The sequence below is a fragment of the Tasmannia lanceolata genome, unplaced genomic scaffold (assembly GCF_043159265.1).
Source record: "Tasmannia lanceolata isolate RefF3 unplaced genomic scaffold, GAP_Taslan_0.1 ptg000006l, whole genome shotgun sequence".
Taxonomy (NCBI): Eukaryota; Viridiplantae; Streptophyta; class Magnoliopsida; order Canellales; family Winteraceae; genus Tasmannia; species Tasmannia lanceolata.
Window position 1 is genome coordinate 21,764,515 of NW_027518683.1, and position 14,728 is coordinate 21,779,242.

The following is a 14,728-nucleotide window of genomic DNA, read 5'->3' on the forward strand; positions in this document are numbered from 1 at the left end:
GGCTCTCTCGTAAGGCCGAAGGTTGTAAAAAGTGTTCATTACTGCCCTACAACAGGATCCTTCACTACCCGTGAATATCGGGACATTACATCAAATATGGGTCTTCCCACAGGGTCTGTGTATCCTACAAGGGTAATGTTGGGTTTCTTTATGCCATAACATGATATGCAATTGTTAATGTTCTTATATGTTAAGCAACAACATGTATCTTTTTTCCAAGACAATAGTATCTCAACGATTGAATAACGGGCCAGGATGACAATGGCAACTTGTTGGTTACTGAATATGGATTGTGCAAGTACAAGGACCACCAAACACTATCCATGCAAGAAGTGCCTGAGAATTCCGCCCCGGGTTAGCTTCCAAGAACAGTGGATGTCATTGTAGAGGATGACCTTGTTGATTCTTGCAAACCTGGAGATCGTGTAGCCATTGTGGGGGTATATAAAGCTCTTCCGGGGAAAAGCAAGGGCAGTGTGAATGGAGTATTCAGGTTGCTTTATTTGAATTTTGTTGGTTCTTTTCATAGCCTCTTTATAGCAAAGTTAATTTTTCTTATTTAAATCGTGATTTTGTATCATAGGACTGTGCTTATAGCCAATAATGTCTCTCTGCTCAATAAAGAGGCAAATGCACCAATCTACACTGCTGAAGACATAAAGAACATCAGAAAAATAGCAGAGAGAGATGACACATTTGATTTGCTTGGCAATTCACTTGCACCATCTATTTATGGGCATTCATGGATAAAGAAAGCAGTGGTTCTATTGATGCTTGGTGGCATGGAAAAGAACTTAAAAAATGGGACCCATCTAAGAGGGTAAGAATTCTTTTCTCTCTTGTATCACAATGATCCCATCTTACCTGCTATTAAAATCTTTTACCGTTTAATTTCTCTTATCTCTAGGGACATAAATATGATGATGGTTGGGGACCCTTCAGTTGCCAAATCGCAACTCTTAAGAGCAATTATGAATATTGCCCCTTTGGCTATATCAACCACAGGTCGTGGTTCCTCAGGTGTTGGTTTAACAGCTGCTGTTACCTCTGACCAAGAAACTGGTAATGCACCACTCCCTAATGGGTTCTGTAGGTTATTATTATCTTGCAATTTTTGTTGGGTTTCTCAGGGGACTTGTATGATCAGGTGAAAGGAGGCTAGAAGCCGGTGCAATGGTTCTTGCCGATCGAGGTGTTGTTTGTATCGATGAGTTTGACAAGATGAATGATATAGACCGTGTTGCCATACATGAAGTTATGGAGCAACAGACAGTAACAATTGCCAAAGCCAGTATTCACGCTTCACTAAACGCTAGATGCAGTGTAGTGGCTGCTGCAAATCCAATATATGGGACCGTAAGTTGTTATTTGTGTGTTTGAATTGGGCTCTCCTATAACCATTCATTTAACTCCAGCTTTGTCATATGACTATATAATATGATTATTACTTTGTTCTTCTCAGGAAGAGAATATAATATATTTAATAACCTAATTATATGTTGGCTATGACATATGCAGTATGATCGTTCACTGACTCCGACAAAGAATATCGGGCTTCCGGATTCGTTGCTTTCTCGTTTTGATTTGTTGTAGTGAAGGAAATGGTTTGTTTGATGACTCTGGATGCCTTTTTTAATGTTGTTTGGATGCCAATATATATATGTACATGTTACTTTCTAATGGGTAAATGTTTTGGTTAATTTTACATGGAAATGATTTGTTTGATGACTTTGGATGCCTTATTTTTCTCTTGTTTAGATGCCAACAGATTCATGTTATTTTCTAATGGGTACAGGATTTATACAGGTTCTAAGTCCCCCAATTTGTTGCTTTGTTTATATAAAAAAAAAAATAACTATTCACCGGCGGTCATAAAACCGTCGGTAAATCTAAAAACTATATGCCTCTATAACTTTTACCGACGGTTATAACCGTCGGTAAATGTCATAAATACCGACGGTACGAAATGCGCGTCGGCGGGAAAAGTTCACCCAATGCCATTTACCGCCATTTAGCGACGCTCAAGACCGCCGGTGTAAAATACATTTACCGACGGTTCCATCAACCGTCGGTGAATGTTTCTCCCGAGGCAAATTTTTCTGTCCCTTTACCGACGCTTTGAAACGTCGGTATAAATCCACACACCGACGGTTATTAAAAAACGTCGGTAAAAGGGTTTAGTCACGGTGAAATTACCGACGCTACGACAAACCGTCGGTGTTACGTAAAGCGACGTTTTTACGGGTTTTTACCGACGGTCGTGAACGTCGCTGAATGTCCTTTTTCTTGTAGTGTAAATTTTTTCTGAAAATATTGGAAGGGAAATCAAAAAATGCCAAAACGGATTAAAGGGGTCGGGGGTAAATTTATCATTTTAGAATTTTTAACGGAGAAAATTGACGTAGGTGAGTTTTAGGGACTTTTTAGCAAATATTTTCTAAAAGTAGGACTGCTAAGATAATATGCTTTTCTTAGGGACTAATAAGCAATTATTTTGCCATGTAGGGACTAATCAGCAAAAATCCCTTATTTTTTTTATAGAATCATAAGACAATGCAATTACTTGTACAGCAAGACATCAGCGTCGGAATATACCTAGAGTGTACATGTACGGTGTACCATATTTTGATTATGAAACTACTCTCTTTCATTTAAAATTTGTTAACTACCTATCTAAAGTTATTATAATTCCCAAATAGTTTTTTATAACCAGTCAAAAAATGTATAAAACATGGTGATTAGTGAAATATCAATATATGGTGATTGACAGCACTGATCACAATGTTTTCAAAATTGCCTGATGAGTGACGAACCTGTTGAATCTTAACTAGGAACTCGTTTGCCAAATTCCCTAGACATTTATACACAAGGGAGTGTCTATGCAATAATGCAAAAAACCATTTCAACAAACCTCTTTTTCATAGGGGTGCAACTCGGGTCGGGTTGGGTCCAACCCGAGGAACACATTTCTCCAACCCAACCCGACCTAACTCGAGTTCCATCCTGGCTAGGTTCAACCTGACCCAACCCAACCCGATCTGATTTCTATATTGAATCATGTTTAGACCATCTAAATATGTTGGCCCCACTTGTACCTCTGCTGCCGATATTTTTCCTCAGAAAATATGCAAGGTGTCATATAATTCATCTAGTTAAGACACTAATGGATCCAATATAGAAAGTCAGAAATTAAGGGTCAATGATATAGTGATGCACAAGTTTCTAGTTAAGACACTAATGGATCCAATAGAAAGTCGGAAATTAGGTGCATAATTGTAGATTGAACACTACCGAGAGTGCAAGTGGCATTCAGTAATTTAAAATTTCGAAAACAGTACACAGGTCACTATGTGTGTAATATAATGCACCAAGTATCAATCATTATGAAGCTTACTTGTCCATCTTGCACCACCTTCTCAATATCAACAGCGATGAAATATCCTTAACTATTAAAAGTCTAAAAGTAAAAGACTAAAAGTCTAAAACCATAAATGTTACTTAAATTTGAAACAAAAGGTCAGGTTACAATTCGGGTTGGGTTGCCCGATACCCCAATCCGACCCGACCTGATTTTCAGTCGAGTTATAAATTCCCAACCCACAACCCAACCCAACCCAGCCCAAGAAAATCAACCCAACCCGCCCAAAAATCGGTTTGAACCAAACTCGAGGTGCACCCCTACTTTTTCAAGAGTGAAGAGCCAACTCATAGTATAATTTGTCTTCTTCATTTAACTCATGTAAGGTTGATATGGGGTGGCACGTTTCCCCAGTAAAATAGGGGCTGCAAAATTACCTAAACACTCCCTATACAGATTATTTCAACTCTGTTGAGTCTCCTGAACTCGGCCATTTCACTTTTGGTGAAGGGTTGAGACTAGTCTCACTAAAAATCATGTTTCTAATCTCATCCCTTCACGAAAGAAAAGTGAAATGGCGAGAAACGAGCTCCTAATTAAGACATTGATAAGTGAAGAACTTGTTTGATTTTCACCATTGCCTGTTTAAATTTTAAAGTGTATTTTTTTGGGTAGCTTTTATTTTCTTTTTATTTTGAGAGATGCAGTGAGGACAAATATATATTTTGTGTCAATGGGCTTTTGGTCTTTTACTGGCTTAGCTTGCACATGTGTGACTCACACATGTTTGCTCCCTCTTTTCCCACTACCCACCTATTTCAAATTGAAACTTCACTTGGAACACAAAACCCACTACTTCCCTAGGATTAAAGTCTCCACTTTCCTATACCCCCAACCACTTACCAAAACCAATTACCTCTCTCCTTTGGCCAAGCCTAATCTCATTAACTCCATTTTGTAGAGATTCTCCACTATCTAGCAAGAGACCTCCATTGAAGCTCCAATGAAGCTCTTGTGTGCAAGATAGTATGTGAAGCAAAGGCCAACTTGTCCCATATTTTCTCTATGTTTTGAAGCTTTCTTCTCTCTTTATGCTCTTGTCTTGTATCATTGTTCTTCTCTCATATATTGGAATATATCTTGTTGGTGATTGTTCTTCTTCGACTTTGGTTGTTGATCTTGGGCTAGTGTAAACCTCGATTTCACTACTTGAGAAGCAGATATACCAGTGTTGTGAAATCCGTCTTTCATTATAAGGTATCAGAGCCACAAGGGTGGAAGTTGGTGCTTGTCAAAATTTCCTTGGTGAAGAAGTTCAATCAGTACTTTGAAGATAGATATAAGTGGAAGGGTTAGTGGACTCAGCATTGAGCTACTACATCAATCAAACTACAAGATATGGAGAACATGTATGGAGTCTTATCCTGTGGGAGAATATTTATGAGTGGTTGTTTGTGGTAATGCCATTTAGCTCCGGAAGATACATAAGAAAACGCCGACGTATTGAAGACATGGAGGATGATGAATGCTAAGGCTGAATTTCTATAGAAGAGGTCTATTTCACATGATTGGTTTGAGAATATCATTGGCTGTAAATCGGGGAAAAAGATTTGGACTACCCTTGATGGATTGCTCAACAAGAAGAATATGGCTCGTCTACAAATGTTGGAAAATGATTTGCCAAATACTTCACAAGGTAATCTCTATATTTCTCAATTCTTTTTGAAGATAAAGAATCTTTATTCGGAGATTTCATTATTGGATCTGAAAGAGCTTATTTCGGAGGCACGAATGAAGCGGCATATTATTCGTGGGTTGAAAAGAGAATACATTCCTTATGACGTTACGTTGATTCAAGGATGGGATCGGGAACCTTCTTTGCTGGAGTTTGAAAATCTTCTTGCTCCATAAGAGTCTTTAGTTAGACAAATGGCGGGTTGTTCAATATCCCGAAATGAAGAAGAATCTATTCTCTGTGGCAAATGCGGTGGATGCGGGTCACTATGTTTTGTTTGGGCCTAAGGAGATGAAATGTCTTCAGAATATTTTAACCTTGAAGGCGGATGTTGTCCATACCGGTAAGAGCGTTAAAGATTTATTTGTTTTATCGGCTTCAACCTTATATGTTGATAAAATGAGGACAATTAATGGTGCTTCAATTTAGCATGCTGGATTGGGCATATTAGCATAGATAAATTGAAGGTCATGGTGATTAAGAATCTAGTAAATGGGATACCAAATTTAAATTCTTTTGGTGGTAGAAAGGTGTGTGAGGGTTGTTAATATGGTAAGGCACATCGTCTTTCATTTGCTAAATCTCTTTCAAGGTGCAAGGCTCCATTGGAGCTTATCCGTAGTGATGTAATGGGACCTTGGCGGACACCTTCATTTTCCGGCTCCGCTATATGTTGTTATTGTTGATGATTTTACTAGATTCACATGGGTAGATTTTATAAGGGAGAAATCCGATGCATTGTCAAAGTTTATTTAGTTCAAAAAGTCCGTTGAAGGTGTACTTCACAAGAGGATCAAGCGGTTAAGAACCGACAATGGTAGGGAGTTTACTTTCGATGAATTTTCTATATTTTGTCGTGAGCATGCAGTATACAAAGGGATTTCACTTGTGCCTATATACCTCAACAAAATGGAGTGACGAAGAGAAATATTAGACATCTTGTGGGGACTTGTAAAAGTTGGTTGTATGCAAAGAATTTACCAAAGGCCTTATGGGCGGAAGGTATGGCATGTGCAACATATGTGATTAATCAGGTGCCTCTTAGTCCGATTAATATGAAGTCTCCTTATGAGTTGATGTTTGGGATGAAGCATTGTATCAAATACTTCAAGGTTTTTGGTTCAATTTGCTACGTTCATGTCCCGGATGAAAAGAGAACCAAGTTGGATGCTAAGGCGAAGAAGTGTATTTTTATTGGGTTATGATGAACAAAAGAAATGTTGGAAGTGAATGGATCCTACAACTCACAAGTCTATTTTGTTTCAAGAGATGTTGTGTGTGATGAAGTCTCTTCCTAGTTCCTATTATGCTTTGAATGGTGGTTCCACTAATGGTATTTGTGTAGGTGAGCACAACCTTGTTGAGTTTGAGCCTCAAGCAACAATAAACTTGCCGGTCACACCAAATGCTCAACTGAAATTCGAGTCTTCTTCTTTGCCGATGGAGGAACAAGGTGATATGGGGAGTGATGCTACTTGTCATGAACAACAAAATCAAATTGAAGAAAATAGTGAGGGAGAGTGTAGCGCATCACATCTTAGAAGATCGAAAAGAAAATTGTCAAGCTGGAAGAGTATCGGGATGGAAACATGGTTAGCACTTTTTCTTGTTTCTTTTCCAGTCTGTTTGATGACAATGAGCCTTCTCACTTTGATGAAGCAAAAGGAATAAAAGAATGGGAAGATGCTATGGATGAAGAGATAAAGGTACTTGTGACAAATGAGACATGGGATCTTATTCCTAAGCCTAAGGATGTGAACCCGGTTACATGTAAATGGGTGTACAAAATGAAGCGGAAAGCGGAGGGAGTGTGGATAGGTTCAAAGCAGGGTTGGTGGCTAGAAGGTTCTCTCAAAGTATGGAGAGGATTATGAGGAGACCTTTAGTCCCATTGTAAAGATGACTTCCGTTCGAATTGTTATCTCATTGGCCGCTTGTCATGGTTAAAAATTGTTTCAACTTGATGTTAAAAATGCCTTTTTGTATGGTGAGATTGACAAAGACATCTGCGTGGAGGAACTGCAGGTTAAAATTCAAGTGATCATCCGACACATGTTTGCAAGCTCAAGAAAGCTCTTTATGGGTTCAATCAAGCTCCAAGAGTGTGTTATGGTAAGATTGCCGAATACTTGTAATTTTGTAGTTATTTTGCTTCTAACTCTGATTCTAGTTTATTTGTGAAGAAATATAAAGAGTTTCTTGTTATTGTACTTCTTTATGTCAATGATATGATAGTTATCGGCAACAATGATGTTGAGGTTGCAAAGCTAAGGAAGGAGCTATATATTCCTTTTGAGATGAAGGACTTGAGAGAGCTAAGTCACTTTCTTGGCTCGGAGGTTGAAGGATGGCGTATTTGTTACCCGAAAAAAGGTTATGCGGAGAAATTAGTTGGAAGATTTGAAATGAAACAAAGTAAAAGATCTTCTACACCTTTTGATCCCAACATAAAGATATGGCGGGAAGAATGCAAGCTTTAAATATCCCAAAATACCCCTTCTTTGATTTTCGTCCCCCTTTTTTGGGGGAGGGACGTTTTTGTCATCTAGAGTTAGAGTTCAATTAGGGCTCTTTTAAAAAGCCAATAAATACAACCATAAGAGATTAGGAAAAATTAAAACAAACATTAATCGTTTATGCAGCCCAAGAGAGAAGTTTTCGTGTGGAAGAAGGAGAAAACCACGATCAAGATCTGGAGAATACAAGTCAAGGTAAGATTTGTAATCTACAATGAATATTTAGATTTTTGGAACCCTAAAAGAATAAGAGAGTAATTGGAATAAGGAGATTTCGATGTTGAATCATGTTGGAAACAATCTGTGTTTGTTCTTGGGTTCCTTGAAGATCGTTTGGAGAAAACAAGAATCGAGGGAGAGCTCTAGAGGAGAAAATCGTCCTCCAAGGTATGTATGAATGATTTTTGATTTTCTTCATTTTTAATCTCTGGCTTCTGCATGGATGTTCATCGTGTCTATGGAGAATCGGGTTATGGAGGATTTGATCTAGGGTTTGTAGTTAATTATTAATTGATCTCTATCCAACAAGTTTCTAATCGGATTATTGGTGATTGGATGAGAGATTCATGATTTGAAGTTCATCGACATGACTAGGGAGATTCTAACACAGTGGTCCTCAAATCATCCCAACCGACTATTACACGACTCACTCTGGTGGAGGGACGTTCATGGCCAAAAGAAATAGATGCCAGAAACTACAAATGAGGCTTTGATTCCGAATGCGAACTTGGAGGACCAGGTTCTTCGAAGGGAAGGGGAATGATGTGTGCAGCCATATCCCATAAATGTCTCCTATTATTTAGGGTTGTTATTCATTTGCTTTTATCTCTTTAGTTGCTGATTTTATCTGCTTAGTTGAGTCTGTTGAATATGATATCTTAATCAAGATTTTTCGAGCTTTATTCCTTATTTCTCTCATTTCAGGTGTTTTATTATGTTTATCCTCACGTATCTGTTGTACGTGAAAGAGAGTTTGTATTTAAAGAACATTTCATCAATAAGAAAGCAAGCAACCATTTATTTTAGCTTCTTTTAGCGTAAATTGAAGTAACCTAACGCATCAATAGGTAGAAGGAAGAATCCGTATCACCTAACCCAACCTGAGATAACATTCCCTCAACCTTAACCCAGCCCAACCCGATCCTCGGATTGAGGATGGTCAACCCTAACCCGACCCACCTCTAAATCTCTCAACTCTAACCCAAACCATCTAACTGGAAATCAGGTCGGGTTGGTATGGGTTCACCTTGGGCCAAACAGAAAAATACAATAACCCAAAGAAAATCAAGATAAAATTAGACGGAGGTGAGGTTCGGGTCAGGTTGCCAAGACCGCAACCCTAACCTAACCCCAAATTAAATCGGATTGGCTTTTCCCAACCCTAACCCAACCCGAGGAAGTGCCAACCGAACCCAAGCTAAAATCGGGTTGAACCTGTCGGGTTCGGACAGTTGAGCCCGACCCAAGCTGCATCCCTAAGTTTTGGATTCGTTAAATTGGAATGTGAGAGAGAAGGGATTTTAGGAGAGGCTTTAGGAAAGAATAATTCACGTAGATAGATAGATAGAGAAATAACAAACGTTTTGATAGAGAGATTTGAGATTTTCGGTGAGAAATCTTCGTCTAACTCAATTAGTATTCAAGAAGTCAATTAAAGGAAACAATTGAGAGACAGGGAGGAGAGGGGAGAGAGACTTTTTATGATTGGAGTGAAGAGAGAGATGCGGAGAGAGATAACAAGTTGTATGTGCTTTGAATATAAATGATTCTTTTTTTTTTAATCCAAAAAAGGGATGAAAGCCACATTCGATTGAAGGGGAGACTGCCCACATCAATGACATCATCCTCTAGCTTATTGATATATTATTTTAGAGAGAATTTATATGGAGATGACATTCGGGAGCATTAGGATCATCCTATGGAGATGATTTTCTAGGCACATCCTATCTATATCAGAGCCCAACAAATGAACGGTTTGGATCACCCAAATAATGTGGACCCCACTGTTTTTGAGGTTGTACGTGTATGCGCGGCCGTCCACCATATCATTTCTATTATTATGTGTGTGTGTGTGTGTGTGTGTGTGTGAGAGAGAGAGAGAGAGAGAGAGGAGCGTTCCATAATTTGAAGTCGTCAAGCAAGACAAGTAGAAAACTCCAGATATGTTCTTGTCCTCTTAAGATAATATATAAAAAAAAACAATATTTTATGGAATCACATAATATATTCGAATATACGGTTGAAATGAATCAAAGCCCAATTATTTTGACACATCTCAACCGTACACATGTCACAATCTTACGGTGATCGGGTCCATTACCTAGGTTAAATCCAGTTAAGTATGTGCCTTGACCCGAAAATCTTGTCAATTGAGACAATCCCAGTAGTACAATCGATGGACTTATTCCAGATTAACTAGTTGCAGACCCATGCGATGCACGGGTGCGAAGTTATTTCCTCTTGAAAAGAAACTGCTAGAAAATGCATATTATAAAATCAAGACAATTTGTGTTACAATTCAACTTATGAGGTCCCATGATCTACAGTGATGGATAAAAAAAGGAGTCCAGATATTAGCATGATCATAACAGAAAATAACCCAACATTCGGAAAAAAAAATGGAAAACCTTGATTCTAACTTTATCAATTTGTTCTCTCCTCTCTTGCCATCATCCGATTCTAACTCCACTGTCTGTGATTCCACGGCAATTCAGGATGATCGGGCACTCTCTGAGGGGCTATGGAGGGATTCTCTGCCACTTTGGAATCTACGAACCCTAGATTTTGGAACGATCGGCTCTGCGACTTCAATCACGGCATCAGGAGACAATTCTGAGACGGAAACCGGAGAAGAACTGTGGACTGAGAGAGAATCAAAAACAGTAACTGTGTGTTAGCCCTTTCTCTTAGGATTAATCACTGATTTATATTATACAATTACCATTAGAATTAGATTAGGAGACAAAATGCCTCTTTGAATACATCTAAAAGATATTTGCATACATGCAGACTCCTTAATGCAAATGGTTTTGAAATTAAATATGATTATTTTTTAAATAATCTCCTAGAAATTATATAGTTGGAGGCTTCCAAAGAGGGCTTAATGTACCACATGAAAGAAGATAATAATAAAATAATCTTATTTGTAATTAGGAATTAATTTTAGTGGGCAGGAAAGAGGCACGTATATACATATATCACTGTACTAAACATATAGTACAGTGATATATGTTTCTCTTTCAGCAACAGTCTTTTCACTTGGCTGAAAACCTTTTCGAAAATGGGTTACTTGCAAATGCAAACACACCCCACTAAAAAATACACACGATCATCATTACATTATAGGCACTCAACAAAGAAAACCCTGACAAAATTAAGAAAAGATTTCACTAATTCTTGGATGATTTACAATAGAGCTCAAGGTGTGCTTATATTGAGCACATACATGATAAATATAGAAAGAGATCAAGCAGACTATGGAAAGAGATAATGATGAAATATTCTAATCTAATATACTTACTAATTAAATCTAGCTGCCTATTCTAGTGGGTTGCCTCATTAACCAACTTGCCTAATCTCCCACAAGAAGATCTAACTGTGAGATCTACACCTAATCCAACGGTGGATCTCACATATTCTAACATGCCCCCTCAAACGTATATAGATTGAAAATCGATTTACGTTTGATTACAGTAAAAATCCCGAATACAAAATGTAAATTTTTTGATGCACAGTCCTACGATTGATGTCCCTGTTGTTGATATTGCTGAAGATGAATTGCCGCCTGTTGTTAAAGAATGTGTCACATGAAAGATGAGCCGCACAAAGCCTCAAAGAACTGAATTGGACTCAAGCCGGAATGGGCAAGTCTTTAGGCCGGTTTTGAATACCGAACCGTCTGAAAATGGGTCACTATAGACCAAAGCCTCGTTGTGCAAGAATGGGCCTCAATGGGCCAGACACATGGGTCGGCAAGTACCGATCCTCATGGAATTTGGTTCTCTCAGGCCCGAACCTCAAAGAATCGAGGCCCCTCAACTGAGTAGAGCGATCAATTTCAGGCATGCACCCCGAAGAGAAGAGGTACCTCAACTGAAATAAACTAAAGATAAGAAAAGTTTTGAGATGAAAAAAGAGAAATTGAGAGAGAACGAAAAATGGAGTGCGACACTAGCGTTTGGGAATAATGACGGAAACAAAAATAAGAATCATCGAAACTTTGGACAGGGAGTAAAAAAAGAGAGTGCATGTAACAAATATTGGGAGGGTTATCAAATTTGGAATGGGGTGCATGTTACCTAAGATTGAGATGCGTAAAGGAGGGTGCCTTTATCAAGTACAAAGGTATTCAATATTAGACTAATGAAAGGAGTTTTTTGAAACAGAAGAGAGGTATTAGTTTTCACATGATGTGACTTGTCTTGGAAAGATCATCATTGCTAGACTTGATGCTACCTCAATTTGAAAATACAAATACCTTTGCCCTTTGGAATGGAAAATCGTGCAAGATGCCAAGATCATCTGAGTGAGATATTCAAAGAAGGTTATTCTCCTTTTCAAATGGCTGTGGGATGTCAACAAAATGGTGTTGGGTATGGTTGGCAAGAGGGAAGTCTTGTTTGCGACCCGAAGGCAATAGGACGGGTATAGCCTCCTCCAATGGTGGCAAGACCAAACATGGTGATGAGACAAACAATCCAAACATGGCCAACGGCATTGGGAAGAAAATCCTCCATACGAGATTCTGATATGTAAGCAGAAGCCATCATACATGATTTTGGATATTAAAAAAAAGGAGAACAAATCGAGAGGGACAATGGAGGAAAAATCCGAATCAGAGTTGCGGGCAGATGGCTAGCTTGTGATGGAGATTGATGGCTGTAGTGCCCGGCGGACGGCCGATGTAGCCGTCCGCCGGAAATCAGAATTGCAGAAATTTTAATCAAGGCCGGATCGGCTGCTCTGATACCATGACAAAATTAGGAGAAGATTTCACTAATTCATGGATGATTTACAATAGAGCTCAAGGTGTGCTTTTATTGAGCACATACATGATAAACATGGAAAGAGATCAAGTAGATTATGGAAAGAGATAATGATGAAATATTCTAATCTAATATACTTACTAATTAAATCTAGCTGCCTATTCTAGTGGGTTGCCTCATTAACCAACTTGCCTAATCTCCCACAAGAAGATCTAACGGTGAGATCTACACCTAATCCAACGGTGGATCTCACATATTCTAACACAATTAAAATCAGCTTCCAAATCAACATAAAAATGATCAAATAATAAATAAACTATTACAATTCTCAATTAACCAAAGCTTGTTATATGTAACAACTTCTAGAAAGGATGAAGGGTCTGTTCCTTGGATTTTGAAAAGAAGGAGCGGCTTTGGGCTCTGTTCGTTTTGAATTTTGAGAACAAAGTGCCTAGGACTCAAATCAGGTTTGGACCTTCTAGTTTACTCCCATATGGTTCTCAAATTCGAAAACGAACATGGCTTGCTTGTTCTACTCCCAATGAGTTTAGAGAGCAAAGGAGTGATATGGGTTGAGAATGAGAGAGAGAGAGTGAGAGCATACCTTTGGGCCTTTGGCAACTTGCGCAAAAAGGGATAAAAAATGTTGAGATGGATACGAGAGAGACCTAAATCATAAAAAAAATGCAATTTAAAAACCTTAAATTTAAATTATGAGATTAATTTAACCTGTTAATCGGGATGAAGCCGAAAGGGCAAGGTACAATATATAGAGAGGGAGTTAAAAGGGGGAGGGGAATCATTGAATCCTAATCTTTAGACATAAATTAATAGAATAATTAGCATGTAAAACCGTTTATTAACTATCGTGTAAAGGGATTCTATCGTGTAAACCGGTTGCAATAGTGTAAAACGGTATATTAAGCATCGTGTAAAACGGGATGCAGTGAATCTGCAAGATATTAATGCTGATTTTAAGGGATATTCTTTAAATTGGGTTTAATTGGGCACGAAAGGAAGTAATAACGTGGTGGGATACGAAAAGTCAGGAGAGACGTGGGGTGTATCTGCTAATTTAAAGGGGTGTTACTGCCCATTTAATTTAATCGATACGTAGAAGAAAGAGAAAGAAAAGTATTTTTTTATTAAAGTTTTGAAGATTTAATAGGAGATTTAACAGCTTCCTTATTGGAGATTTATTTGGTGAGAGAGATTTATGAGAGGGAAAGAGATATTATAGGAGATTTAATAGCTTTAAAATAGCTATATATGAGAGAACATTTCCTACACACTTGTGTAGGTAACTTACCATCACACTACCTTAAAATACAGTAGGGGCCCACATTGTTTGGGTGATCCAAACCATTCATTTGAATGGTCCTCACATAGACAGGGTGTCCACAAAAAATCAGATCCATAGGATCATCCTAACCATTCAAACTATGGAGGCAAAAAATGGACTAATTTGTGAAGGTTTATACACGTCCATTTTACCTCCACAAATCGTAGGGTTGGGATGTTCCTATGGATCTGATTTTTTGTGGACACCCTATCTATGTGAGGACCATTCAAATGAATTGTTTGGATCACCCAAACAATGTGGGCCCCCACTGTATTTCAAGGCAGTGTGTAGGTAACTTACCTACACAAGTGTGTAGGAAATGTTCTCACATATATATATATATATATATATATATATATATATATATATATATATATATATATATATATATGTATATGTGTGTGATTGGCCCTCCTTTTCTGACCTCAACTTGCAGGCGACCGTTTCCTATGCTTGATAGGTGCAATTTTTGTTCATGTATCTGATGAACGGTCTTGATGGGTCAAATACAATTTTGAATTCCAAACTCATTTCTCAATCTTACGTTAAAAAGATCATGTACATGCTAAAAGATGCTTTTATCGATCCTGACCGTTGATCTATAGTGCAGTTCTGATCACCATACACGTGCCATCAACTGCCATTCATTGTATGGCCGGGAATGTATTTTCCAGATATGGTTTGGCGAATATTTCCTTGATTTTATTTTTTATAAGTGAAATCCTCTTTATGAAGTCATGCTATGAATAACGAAGTAAAAGGCAAGGAAAGTTTGAGTTCTTAGTTTTAGCA

The 14,728-nt window shown here is 38.1% G+C and overlaps 1 pseudogene; it reads left to right on the forward strand.

Annotated features, from left to right (window-relative positions):
* The first annotated feature begins 6 nt into the window (after nucleotides 1–6).
* Nucleotides 7–1,728, forward strand: LOC143878835 (DNA replication licensing factor MCM3 homolog 1-like; annotated as a pseudogene).
* The last annotated feature ends 13,000 nt before the right edge of the window (nucleotides 1,729–14,728 follow it).